A 13,893-nucleotide genomic window follows, 5' to 3' on the forward strand; every position below is an offset into this window, starting at 1 on the left:
TCTGGAAAGACACCAAGTCATAACTTCACAGAGGAGAACACCATAGCTAAAGACATCTATCTTAGTAGTCTGAACATTCTGGACTCTAATATACTTGGTACAGACTCAGGACGCTATACACTAGAGCACCTGCAGCTTGAGTGACTGCATAGCGAGCTTTATTAGCAGAACCAAAGTCAGAGATCTTAGTCTTCCATTTATGAGGACCTTTAGATTCTAGGAGGACATTGGCACTACTCACGTCACGATGTATAATAGGATCAGGTAGACAATGTAAGTAGTTTAGACCTACTGCTACATCACGTATTATAGTTAACATGACAGGTTCACAGGATGGATGAGGAGTGAGTTGTTTTGGTCTCATAAGCATTACGTAATGAGGTATCCATAATCTCAGTAATAATCATAGGATTACCAGATGATCATCTAATACAGCACCAATAAACTGGAGAAGATTAGGATGACGTAACTGAGCCATTGTATTGATCTCACGATGTAATAACTGGAGAGTTGCTTCATGAGTGTCTTTGTTAATGAGGAGTTCATGCATTTGTTTCACAGCTACTACTCTCTGCTCTCGAAAGATAGCAACTCTAACTGCTCCCCAAGCTCCTCTACCTACTTCTTCTTTGGTAAAAGCTAGCTCTTTAAAACTCACTTTCCAGCTGCTTTCTATCATTGTAGCCTTCTTTTGAAGTAGATCCTTTTCTCCTAAGTGTCTTTCAAGTTTTTTTGTGAACTTGTTCTAAAGTCTGTTGTAATTGTTGATGATCTTCTAGTTTTTTTTGGTAGGTTTGTTGTAGTTGAGAGTACTCTTCTACCTTGTTTTGGTATGTCTTCTGTAGCTGGGAGAGTTCCTCTTCATGTTGGGAAGCCTCTTGTTGTAGTTTTTTGATGATCCTTTAGTTGCTGTTGGTGAGCCTTTTGTAATTGGGAGTACTCTTCTTCTTGTTGGTCATGAGTTAGTTGGAGTTGGAAATGTTCCAGTAGATGTTTCTTGGTGAGTTTCTTCTAGTTGATGATACTCCTCCTGTAATTGACTCAATGCTAGTTTCATGTTCTTTTCTTTTTCTTTTTATCAGCTAATAATTGCTCATTTCTGTTTGTAATTGAGCATTCTTTCTTTCTCTTTGTCAAACAATTCCCATATTTCTTTGTATCTACTGGATAGGTTATCAAAACTTGTGCTTAGCCAATTTTTTATCTTGTTGAATAATGGAGTTCTGTTCTCGTTGTTTGACGATAGCCCTCTCCATCATTGAAATCACCTCATCAAATGGAACCTCTCTTTCACAACTCTTGACTTCTCTTCCAATAGACTTTGTAGATCATTCATTGTAAAGGATACTACTTGAGGCCACACTATTATTATCAGTATCATTACTTTGGATATGGTTGGTGCATTGTTTTGTATGTCTTCTGCTGGTATTTGTCCTGGAACAATACTTGTGTCCAGTCTTAGAGCTGTAATAGGACAAAAGAAAGCTCTTCCGGTGGACAGTTTAAAGAATCTTCTTCCTTGCCAAGTACCATCAGTACATCCAGTAAGTGGATTATCCTAAATTGATCATATTAACATCTAGTAGATCAGCGCTATATGACTAACCAGTTCTATACCAGCTATTACTCCAGGAAAATCAGAGTATGTCCCTATCCACATGACTACACCATGTAGAGGATCACCACGTTGGGTCGGCAGGTAAACCATAGATCCTATAGCAAATTGACTGGGATCTTGAGTAGGTGAATCACTGGATGAGGTTGGTAGAGAGGGAAGACTAGAATATGGTGACCTCTCTGATGGACTAGGAAATAGGTTGACATCTGTACTATACCAGGTGAGTTGCTATAAGTGTTTTGTGGCCCTCATCTTCAATTGCCAGGGCTATTCTTTTTCTTTGTTCCATATCCCTTACTCTGTTAGCTTGTTCTAAAATTTCATGTTTGGCTCTGTACTCTTCCACACTGAGACCATAACCTTTAGCTATTTTCACTTCTTGTTGATTATCTGTCTGTTGTTGTTGAGTGTAGTCTTTAGCATGAACAACTAATTGTTCAGGAAGATATAAACTTGACTATGCCCAGATGATATCCTAAAGAGATTTCTGACCATGATTACCAGTAACATCAAGATAAAAATCAGGAAATTCTTCTTTGACTTTTATCTTCTCATCCTATAAACATAAAAAGTACTACTGTATATGTAGTTAGAAAAAACTAACTGTTTCAAACTCCCACAGCAATGACCTGAGAACCACCAATCTCTCTTGAAGGTGTCATTGGGCCCACCCACTAACAGTACCAGTGATAGGTCTTTCTTTAATAGATTGTAACACAACACGATCACCAGCTTTAAATTTATACTCTGTAGGTTTAGGATCAACATCTGTTCCTCCTTGAATCTTTTGATGAATTTTACCAGCAAACTCTTTGGCCTTTGTTGTTACTGATGCTGCTCCTGAACGACTTCTGGTATACCAGCTGGACTTGAAGTGTGGCTTTTGTCTAGAACTTTCACTAACTTTAGACTGAGTTGAAACAACAGGTTGTTCTGAAGGAACTTGTTGCTTTTGTTTGCCATGATATGTTGATTTCTGTACTATTTTATCCATAGTTACGTACACACCATTATTAGCACCACATTGGAAGTGTGGTCTACCATTAGTAATACCTTTACCATGATATTTATCCTCCTAAAGAAACAGTGTATAATCCTAATTTTTTAAGACTTAACTTACTATTATTTCAATTCCAAAGAATATTCCATCATTTTCATCAATATTACCAATGTAACATATCTTTCCACGAATAATACTAGTTGCATTTTGTGGCCTTGATCTAATTTAAACATGACTACATCTTCTACTTTGACTCCATTATTTCTTTCTTTCTGTCTTCTCTAAATACTCTTTTAAACGCACAACCAGGTGTTTGTACAGCTAACAGATAAGGGACTTCATCTTTCTGTAATGGTGAGACATCAGTCAGTTCGCATGAAGTTTAACAATATCTGGACCACTGAGCAGTTGATAATTAAGTGGTTTACCCTCCTTGTTAAATAACCAGTTATTTTTCAGGTATTTCAACTACTAACTCTCCTTTGAATATCCTACACTCCCCTGGATCTTCTCCCCTCTTTCTCTGGTTTACCTTCCCCAAACATTTCTTTCGTTGTGATCAAACTTGCAGTTTAGTACCCATCATTAACGTTTCTAATAATAAATATATTTATTATATACATAATTAGAATAGACCAATCAAATTGCAGAATTACGGGTTCATTATTTTAACTTATAATACCTACCGGGCAGTCCGGGCTCACTTATGATACCTACCGGTAGTCCGGCGGGAGATAATGTAATTATCAGTAGTTGTTGATAATTTTATTCAAATAATGATAAAATATGAAATAAAATATGTTTTTAAGCAGTAGTTGGTGTCGTGTTTCGTAGACGTATCTGTATCTAGGCTAGTTGCTATTGTGAGTTTTTTTATATAATAAATACCTTAGATACTGTTTATTCGGTTTATATGCGTATTTATAAATCCTTGGAAACCCATAGCAACCTCGCGCGAGGGTTTCCTCGAGTTTATAAATACGCATATAAACCTCGTAAAACAGTATATAACCTATATTTATTATTAAAGATGTGATCAGAAATTATATTTTACATGAGGGGGGGGGTGTGGTTCAGATTTTTGGGGTGGCTAAACCATAGATAGTATAGACTACGTAACCGGGATTGGAAACGCCACGCACTTCTGGTACACTCCTTGTCCATCTAAGCATATAAACTGCTTTCAGTGCTCCTGTTTCTTCTGAAAACAAGCATGTAGTATTTTGGAATGTTTACTTTAATTAAGTGTTACTTTATAATAAAATACTTATTTGAAGTCATTATTATTTATCTGACAATTAATTTTACTGATAATGTTAGGTCACAGTCACAGTAAGACAAAAGTCTTTTTGCTAGTATAATATAATATACATTATACTACAAGGAGCTCTTTCAGATGTAGGTTTTAAAATATGTACATCATTTACTACACAAGTATTAGATAGTGCATACCTCCTGTTTAAATGGTGCTCTAGGCTGAACCAGGGAGATTGTATCAACTTTTGCAACCAATCTAATAAATGACCTGTCGTCTGATTATTCAGGCAATAATCCCAAGGATGGATCTCTCTCTTAGCCCAGACAAGAAATGAAAAGGAGCATGAATATAATAAATCAACTTTGCATTGGAAGAGATACAATTAAGACCTGGGAATTGATCTGTGCTTTCTATAGTACAGTCTCTTACCCATCTGAAGGAAATTAATTATTAATAATTATTTAGTACTGAATATGTACGCGTATTTTGTATCTTACATAACTATGACAGGAGATTGCCAAAGCAAATAATAACAAGCTAAACCAACACAGAAATCTTTCATCTTTAGATGACAAGCTGTAATTTATGTCTACATAACTTAAAACAATGGCTATAGTCCCAAAAGTGTACCTATATCTTTTGTTGTTTTAGTGTTTTCTATAAGAATAGCGCGACTTTACTAATATAAAAACAGTCTAAACCAATGTGTTCTTATTTGTTCTAAATAATTGGTCATAAACCTTTTTGTGGTAACATTGCTGTAAGAAGAAAGAGCTACAAAAGTATTTTTAGTGCCATTTTCATCGTAAAATGTGTAATACAGAGATTCACTTTAATAATAAGTAATTGATAATACAGAGATTCACTTTAAAAGTGAATCTCTGTATTATCAATTACTTTTAATAATAGAATATAAAGAAAATATATAGTCAATGTGTTGATAAATAAAAATCACCTTAATATCTTTATTGGAATATATAATAACAGCATAAATGTGTCTAGGTCACAATGTAAGGTAATAAAAATTAATTGATTTTTTTGGACACGGAGTGTGTTTTCGAATTTTCTATGGGATCACATGATCCGTTTCCAATCCTGGTTACGTAAGTCTATACTATCTATGGCTAAACAGATTCATATAACTACAATCAAACATGTTACACATATTTTTATATATCAGTAAAATTATTTAATTCTGTCTTAATATGCTACTAAACTTATCATAAAATGTTTGCAGGACATGTTCCATATCAGGACGTTCAGCTGGTGAGGATTTAGTACATGATACAATAACTTGATACATTAATGACCACTACTAGCTAATGATTGGAGCATACTGGAAATGTTTGGCGGAAAGGAAACTGATTGGTCAATACCTCACAGAGAAGTATGCCATAACTATAGACATCCATTTTAGGCGTCTGTGTCTGAGGGACTTCAGGTGCTGCATATACTTGTGCTCCAGGTCCTGTTGTCATGGAGAATTGGACAAGATTAGCTGAACCAAAATCAGAAAGTTTTAGCCTTCCAATTATTGTGACCTTTAGATTCTAGGAGGACATTGGCACTACTCCGTCACGATGTATAATCTGGTCTTTGTGGCGATGAAGGTAGTTAAGTGCTGCAGCAACATCACGTAATAGACACAACTGATTTGGTTGTTAGATAGCATGCCATCTTTGTAAGCTTTGCGTAGTGAGGTATCCAGTAACTCTGCAATAATAATAGGACTACCTGATGGATGATCTAGAACAGCTGCTATAAAAGGAGGAGTAGGTTAGGATGACGTACTTTCGCCATCATACTGATTTCACGACGTACAAGTTGATTATAATATGGAGAGACTATTTCTGAATGAAGCATCTTTAAAGCTACTTTTTGACCTTGTAAAAGACCCACTTGGAACTTTTCCCCAACCACCTTCTCCCAATATGATCTTGTTGGACTTGACTTGTACATGACTGACCTCCCAATAGTTGATATCACTACTGAATTCTCTTCTAATTGTTTGACTTGTCCTTTTAATCTCATATTCTCTACTGTTAGACGAGCTACCTGACCTTGTAGTTCTGACTCAAATTGAACTTTATCTCTTTGGAGTTGAGTATGTGAGGCTTGTAGATCAGTGATTTTTCTTGAAGATCCCATTTTTCTTCCTCCAGTTGATGTTTCTCTCTCTGAATATGCTGTTGAGCTTGTTCACTGTCTCTTTTTTCTTTTTCTAGCAATGTTATTTTAGAAAGAAGGTGTCATTTGATGTTTGAAAGTCTTGTATGGTTTGCAATAGTTTAGCTCTCTCATTTTTAAATTCTCTCTCTTGTTGTGTTAACTGTTCTTTGAGACTTTGTACTAATTTGGAATCATTTGGTTTAGGATGGGACTCTCCTGTAATAAAAATAATTACGTATATAATCTGTAATGTGGGGGGTCACTCACTTTGCTGTTTTTGAATTCTTCAAGACATTGTTGTTCATGTTCAACTCTCTCATCACTAAAAGTCTGTCCAGTTTGTAGCAAGTAAACTGACTCTTCCATTTGTCTGTGATCTTCCCCTGTGATTCCTGTAGCAGCTATAAGGCCTTTCTCACTCTGATCTGAAGGCATTCTATCTAAATTTCTTATGATGGCCTATTTTTTTATCATGGTCAATGTTTATAATCTCTTATCTTCATTTAATAGATCTTTTTGAGCACGATATTCTTCAACACTGGCGCAATATTCTTTAGCTAACTTTGTGTCCAGTTCATTTTCTTTCTGTTGTTCTAGTTTATATTCATTAACATAAGAACCAACTGTTCAGGAAGATAAACCCGACTATGTCCAGATGATATAGTGAAGAGATTCTGACCATGACTACCATGAGAATCTAGACTTAGATCAGGAAATCTTCTTTGACTTTTATCTTCTCATCCTATAAACATATTAAGTACTACTGTATATATAGTTATGTAAACTAACTGTTTCAACTCCTACAGCAATGACTTGAGGTGAACCAATCTCTCTTGATAGTCTTATTGGTCCACCCACCTAACTGTACCCATGATAGGTCTTTCTTTAATAGATTGTAACACAACACGATCGCCATTTTTAAATTTATACTCTGTAGTTTAAGATCAACATCTGTTCCTCCTTGAATCTTTTGATGAACTTTACCAACAAACTCTTTTGCTTTTGTTGCTACTGATGTTGCTCCTGAACGACTTCTAGTATTATCAGCTGGACTTGAAGTGTGCTTTTGTCTAGAGCTTTCACTAGCTCTAGGCTGAGTTAAAACTACTTGTTCTGAAGGAACTTGTTGATTTTGTTTGCCAGGATATGTTGATTTCTGTACTATTTTATCCATAGCTACGTACACACCATTATTGGCACCACATTGGAAGTGTGGTCTACCATTAGTGTTACCTTTACCATGATATTTACCCTCCTAAAAAAACAATGTAGAATCCTAATTTTTTAAGACTTAACTTACTATTATTTCAATTCCAAAATATATTCCTTCAGCTTCATCAATAGTACCAATGTAACGTATCTTTCCACGAATAATATTCCATGCATTGTTATGGCCTTGATCTAATTTAAACATGACTACATCTTCCACTTTGAGTGCCATTATTTCTTTCTTTCTGTCTTCTCTTTAAATACTCTTTTAAACGCATACAGGTGATTGTACAGCTAACAGATAAGGGACTTCATCTTCCTGTAATGGTGAGACATCATCAGTTCAGTTCAGCATGAAGTTTTGACAATATCTGGACCACTGAGCAGTTGATAATTAAGTGGTTTACCCTCCTTGTTAAATAACCATTCCTTTTCAGGTATTTCAACTACTAACTCTCTTTGAATATTCTACATTCCCATGGGATCTTCTCCCTCTTTCTCTGGTTTTCCTTCCCCAGACATTTCTTTTGTTGTGATACAAACTTCCAATCTAATAGTAGCCATCATTAACGTTCTAATAATAAATATAATTATTATTAAAGAGGTAAATCAGAAATTACTATATAGATATTTTACATGAGGGGGTGTGGTTCAGATTTTTGAGGTGGGCTAAACAGATTCATATAACTACAATCACACAAATTACACATATTTTTATATATCAGTAAAAATTATTTAATTCTGTCATTAATATGCTACTAACTTATCATAAAATGTTTGCAGGACATGTCCATATCAGGACGTTCAGCTGGTGAGGATTTAGTACATGATACAAAACTTGATACATTAATGACCACTACTAGCTAATGATTGGAGCATACTGGGAAATGTTTGGCGGAAAGGAAACTGATTGGTCAATACCTCACAGAGAAGTATGCCATAACTATAGACATCCATTTTAGGCGTCTGTGTCTGAGGGACTTCAGGTGCTGCATATACTTGTGCTCCAGGTCCCGTTGTCATGGAGAATTGGACGAGATTAGCTGAACCAAAATCAGAAAGTTTAGCCTTCCAATTATTGTGACCTTTAGATTCTAGGAGGACATTGGCACTACTCACGTCACGATGTATAATCTGGTCTTTGTGGCGATGAAGGGGTTTAAGTGCTGCAGCAACATCACGTAATAGAACACAACTTGATTTGGTTGTTAGATAGCATGCCATCTTTGTAAGCTTTACGTAGTGAGGTATCCAGTAACTCTGTAATAATGATAGGACTACCTGAGGATGATCTAGAACAGCTGCTATAAAGAGGAGTAGGTTAGGATGACGTACTTTAGCCATCATACGATTTCACGACGTACAAGTTGATTTAATATGGGAGACTATTTCTGAATGAAGCATCTTTAAAGCTACTTTTTGACCTTGTAAAAGACCCACTTGAACTTTCCCCCACCACCTTCTCCCAATATGATCTTGTTGGATTTGACTTGTACATGACTGACCTCCCAATAGTTGATATCAGCTACTGAATTCTCTTCTAATTGTTTGACTTGTCCTTTTAATCTCATATTCTCTACTGTTAGACGAGCAACCTGACCTTGTAGTTCTGACTCAATTGATCTTTATCTCTTTGGAGTTGACTCTGTGAGTCTTGGAGATCAGTGATTTTTCTTTGAAGATCCCGTTTCTCTTCCTCCAGATGCTGTTGAGCTTGTTCACTGTCTCTTTTTTCATTTTCTATCAATGTTATTTTAGAACAAAGGGTGTCATTTGATGTTTGAAATTCATGTATTGTTGCAGTAGTTTAGCATTCTCATTTTTAAATTCTTTCTCTTGTTGTGTTAACTGTTCTTTGAGACTTTGTACTAATTTGGAATCATTTAGTTTAGGGCGGGGCTCTCTGTAATAAAATATAATTACATGTATAATATGTAATGTGGAATCACTCACTTTGCTGTTTTTTAATTCTTCAAGACTTTGTTTGTTCTCGTTCAATTCTCTCATCACTAACAGGTTGCCCAGTTTGTACCAAATAAACTGAATCTTTTATCTCTCTGTGATCTCCTCCCCTACAAGACTTCTTTACTCTTATGTTGTATTGTTGGGTCTCTTTGTTCTTTATATGCTTTTAAGCTTGTCGCTCAAGTTCAACTCTCTTAGGGTTTACTGGTTGTCCAGTCTTTAAAGATAACATATTCTTTCCATTTGTCTGTAGTCTCCTCCACTGAGACTCTTGTAGCAGCTATAAGGCCTTTCTCACTCTGATCAGCTAAAGGGGATCTGGAAGTATTCTGTCTAAATCTTATCACGACCTATTCCTTTATCATGGTCAGTGGTTTGTGGCCTTGTTAGCTTCATCTAATAGATCTTTTTGAGCACGATATTCCTCCACACTTAGACAATTTTCCTTAGCTAACTTTGTTCCAATTGATTTTGGTCCTGTTTCTGTTGTTGTAGTTCATATTCATTAACACATGAAGAACCAACTGTTCAGGAAGATAAAACTCGACTATGTCTATATGATATGCTAAGAGGTTTTGACCATGACTACCAGTGATATCAAGATGAAGATCAGGAAATTCTTCTTTGACTTTTATCTTCTCATCCTATAAAGTAAACATATAAAGTACTAGTGTATATATACTATATAGTTATGTAAACTAACTGTTTCAACTCCTACAGCAATGACTTGAGGTGAACCAATCTCTCTTGAAAAGCGTCATTGTCCCCACCCACCTAACAGTACCCATGATAGATCTTTCTTTAATAGATTGTAATACACACGATCACCATGTTTAAATCTATACTCTTCAGCTGTAGTTTAGGATCAACATCTGTTCCTCCTTGAATTGTTTGAGAAACTTTCTCTACTACCAAATCTTTTGCTTTTGCTACTGCTCCTGAATAACTTGTGGTATTATCAGCTGAACGTGAAGCGTGCTTTTGTCTAGAGCTTTCACTAGCTTTAGACTGAGTTGAAACAACAGTTGTTCTGAAAGAACTTGTTGATTTTGTTTGCCAGGATATGTAGACGTCTTTACTATTTTATCCATAGCTACGTACACACCATTATTGGCATTACATTGGAAGTGTGGTCTACCATTAGTGTTACCTTTACCATGATATTTATCATCCTAAAGAAACAATTATAATCCTATTGTTTTTTAAAGACTTAACTTACTATTATTTCAATTCCAAAGATATTCCATCATTTTCATCAATAGGTCCAACGTAACGTATCTTTCCACGAATAATACTAGTTGCATTTTTTGTGCCTTGATCTAATTTAAGCATGACTACATCTTCCACTTTGAGCTCCATTATTTATTTCTTTCTGTCTTCTCTAAATACTCTTTAAAACCACACCAGGTGGTTGTACAGCTAACAGATAAGGGACTTCATCTCTCTGTAATGGTGAGACATCAGATTTCAGCATGAAGTTTAACAATATCTGGACCACTGAGCAGTTGATAATTAAGTGGTTTACCCCTCCTTGTTAAATAACCATTCCTTTTCCAGTATTTCAACTACTAACTCTCCTTTGAATATTCTACAACTCCCATGGGATCTTCTCCCTCTTTCTCTGGTTTTCCTTCCCCAGACATTTCTTTTGTTGTGATACAACTCCCAATCTAGTAGTAGCCATCATAAAGGTTCTGATAATAAATATATTATTAAAGAGGTAATCAGAAAGTATGTAGGCTAGATATCCTCCAACTGAGCACTAGATAAGTCACATGAGGGGGTGTGGTGTCAGATTTTTGAGTGGGCTAAACAGATTCATATAACTACAATCACACAAATTACCATATTTTTATATATCAGTAAAATCATTTAATTCTGTCATTAATATACTACTAAATTTATCATAAAATGTTTGCAGGACATGTTCCATATTAGGACGATCAGCTGGTGAGGATTTAGTACAGGACCCAATAATTTGATACATTAATGACCAATTACTAGCTAATGATTGGAGCATACCGGGAAATGTTTGGCGGAAAGGAAACTGATTGGTCAATACCTCACAGAGAAGTATGCCATAACTATAGACATCCATTTTAGGCGTCTGTGTCTGAGGGACGTTCAGGTGCTGCATATACTTGTGCTCCAGGTCCTGTTGTCATGGAGAATTGGACAAGATTAGCTGAACCAAAATCAGAAAGTTTAGCCTTCCAATTATTGTGACCTTTAGATTCTAGGAGGACATTGGCACTACTCACGTCACGATGTATAATTTGGTCTTTGTGGCGATGAGGTAGTTAAGTGCTGCAGCAACGTCACGTAATAGACACAGCTTGATATGGTTGTTAGATAGCATGCCATCTTTGTAAGCTTTGCGTAGTGAGGTATCCAGTACTCTGTAATAATAATAGGACTACCTGATGGATGATCTAGAACAGCTGCTAAAAGAGGAGTAGGTTAGGATGACGTCTTTAGCCATCATACTGATTTCACGACGTACAAGTTGATTGTAATATGGGAGACTATTTCTGAATGAAGCATCTTTAAGGCCACTTTTTGACCTTGTAAAAGACCCACTTGAACTTTCCCCAACCACCTTCTCCCAATATGATCTTGTTGGACTTGACTTGTACATGACTGACCTCCCAATAGTTGATATCAGCTACTGAATTCTCTTCTAATTGTTTGACTTGTCCTTTTAATCTCATATTCTCTACTGTTAGACGAGCCAACCCTGACCTTGTAGTTCTGACTCAAATTGAACTTTATCTCTTTGGAGTTGAGTATGTGAGGCTTGTAGATCAGTGATTTTTCTCTGAAGATCCCATTTTTCTTCCTCCAGTTGATGTTCTCTCTCTGAATTGCTGTTGAGCTTGTTCACTGTCTCTTTTTTCTTTTCTAGCAATGTTATTTTAGAATGAAGGGTGTCATTTGATGTTTGAAATTCATGTATTGTTTGCAGTAGTTTAGCTCTCTCATTTTAAATTCTCTCTCTTGTTGTGTTAACTGTTCTTTGAGACTTTGTACTAATTTGGAATCATTTGGTTTAGGGCGGGACTCTCCTGTAATAAAATATAATTACATATATAATCTGTAATGTGGGGTCACTCACTTTGCTGTTTTTTTTGGAATTCTTCAAGACATTGTTGTTCATGTTTCAACTCGCTCATCACTAAAAGTCTGTCCCGTTTGTAGCAAATAAACTGACTCGTTCCATTGTCTATGATCTTTCTGTGATTCCTGTAGCAGCATATAAGGCCTTTCTCACTCTGATCTGAAGGCATTCTATCTAAATTCTTATGATGGCCTATTTTTTTATCATGGTCAATGTTTATAATCTGCTTAGCTTCATTTAATAGATCTTTTTGAGCACGATATTCTTCAACACTGGCACAATATTCTTTAGCTAATTTTGTGGTCCAGTTCATTTCTTTCTGTTGTTCTAGTTTATATTCATTAACATGAAGAACCAACTGTTCGGAAGATAAACCCGACATGTCCAGATGATATAGTGAGAGATTCTGACCATGACTACCAGTGAGATCTAACTTAGATCAGGAAATTCTTCTTTGACTTTTATCTTCTCATCCTATAAACATATTAAGTACTGACTGTATATATATAGCTTATGTAAACTAACTGTTTCAATCTCCTACAGCAATGACTTGAGGTGAACCAATCTCTCTTGATAGTCTTATTGGTGCCACCCATCTAACAGTACCCATGATAGGTCTTTCTTTAATAGATTGTAACACAACACGATCGCCATTTTTAAATTTATACTCTGTAGTTTGTAAGTTTGGAAGTAGGCTTATCATGATCAATGTCTAATCCTCCTTGAACCTTTGAACAAGTTTCTCTATGTATCTTTTTCTAAATGACTTCTAGCACGTTCCTTTGAAGTAGTTTGATGTTCTATGTTGGAATAAAATGTAGATTTTTTTAGAATTCTGTCCATAGCTACAAAAAACACCATTATTATCACTGCATTGAAAGTGAGGTCTACCATTAGGATTACCTCTACCACGATAGTTATCTTCCAAAACACATCATATTAAAATTAAACACAGATCATTATAATTAACTTACTGTGATTTCAATACCAAAGAATATTCCATCACTTTCTTGAACAGGACCAATGTAACGTATTTTTCCCATGAATAATATTACTTGCTGAGTTTTGGCCTAGATCTAATTTAAATATGACTATATCTTCTATTTTAGTGCCATTATCTCTTTCTTTTTATCTTCTCTTAAATACTCCTTTAAAACAGCACACCTGCAGGTTGTACTGCTAAACAAAATATGGTATTTCATCTTCATGTAATGGTAAAACCTCAGTGTCTTCAGCATGGAGGGTGACAATATCTGGACCAGTAGCAGCTGATAAATTAAGTGGTTTACCCCTCCTTACTAAGTAGTCGATCTTTTACAGGTATTCAACTACTAAATCTCCTTTGAATATTCTACAATCCCATGGATCTTCTCCCTCTTTCTCTGGTTTACCCTCACCACACGTTTCTTTTGTTAAGATAAAAACTGTGGATGTAGTAGCCATTATGTCAAAGTCTCTAGTGAAAGAAATAATAAAATGAACTTGCATTCGGAAAGAGGAAGGGACTGGCAACACGAGACTAATCATGGTAGACTCTACACCTCCCCACTTATTAA

Source organism: Gigantopelta aegis, unplaced genomic scaffold, assembly GCF_016097555.1.
Source record: "Gigantopelta aegis isolate Gae_Host unplaced genomic scaffold, Gae_host_genome ctg3856_pilon_pilon, whole genome shotgun sequence".
Classification (NCBI taxonomy): domain Eukaryota; kingdom Metazoa; phylum Mollusca; class Gastropoda; order Neomphalida; family Peltospiridae; genus Gigantopelta; species Gigantopelta aegis.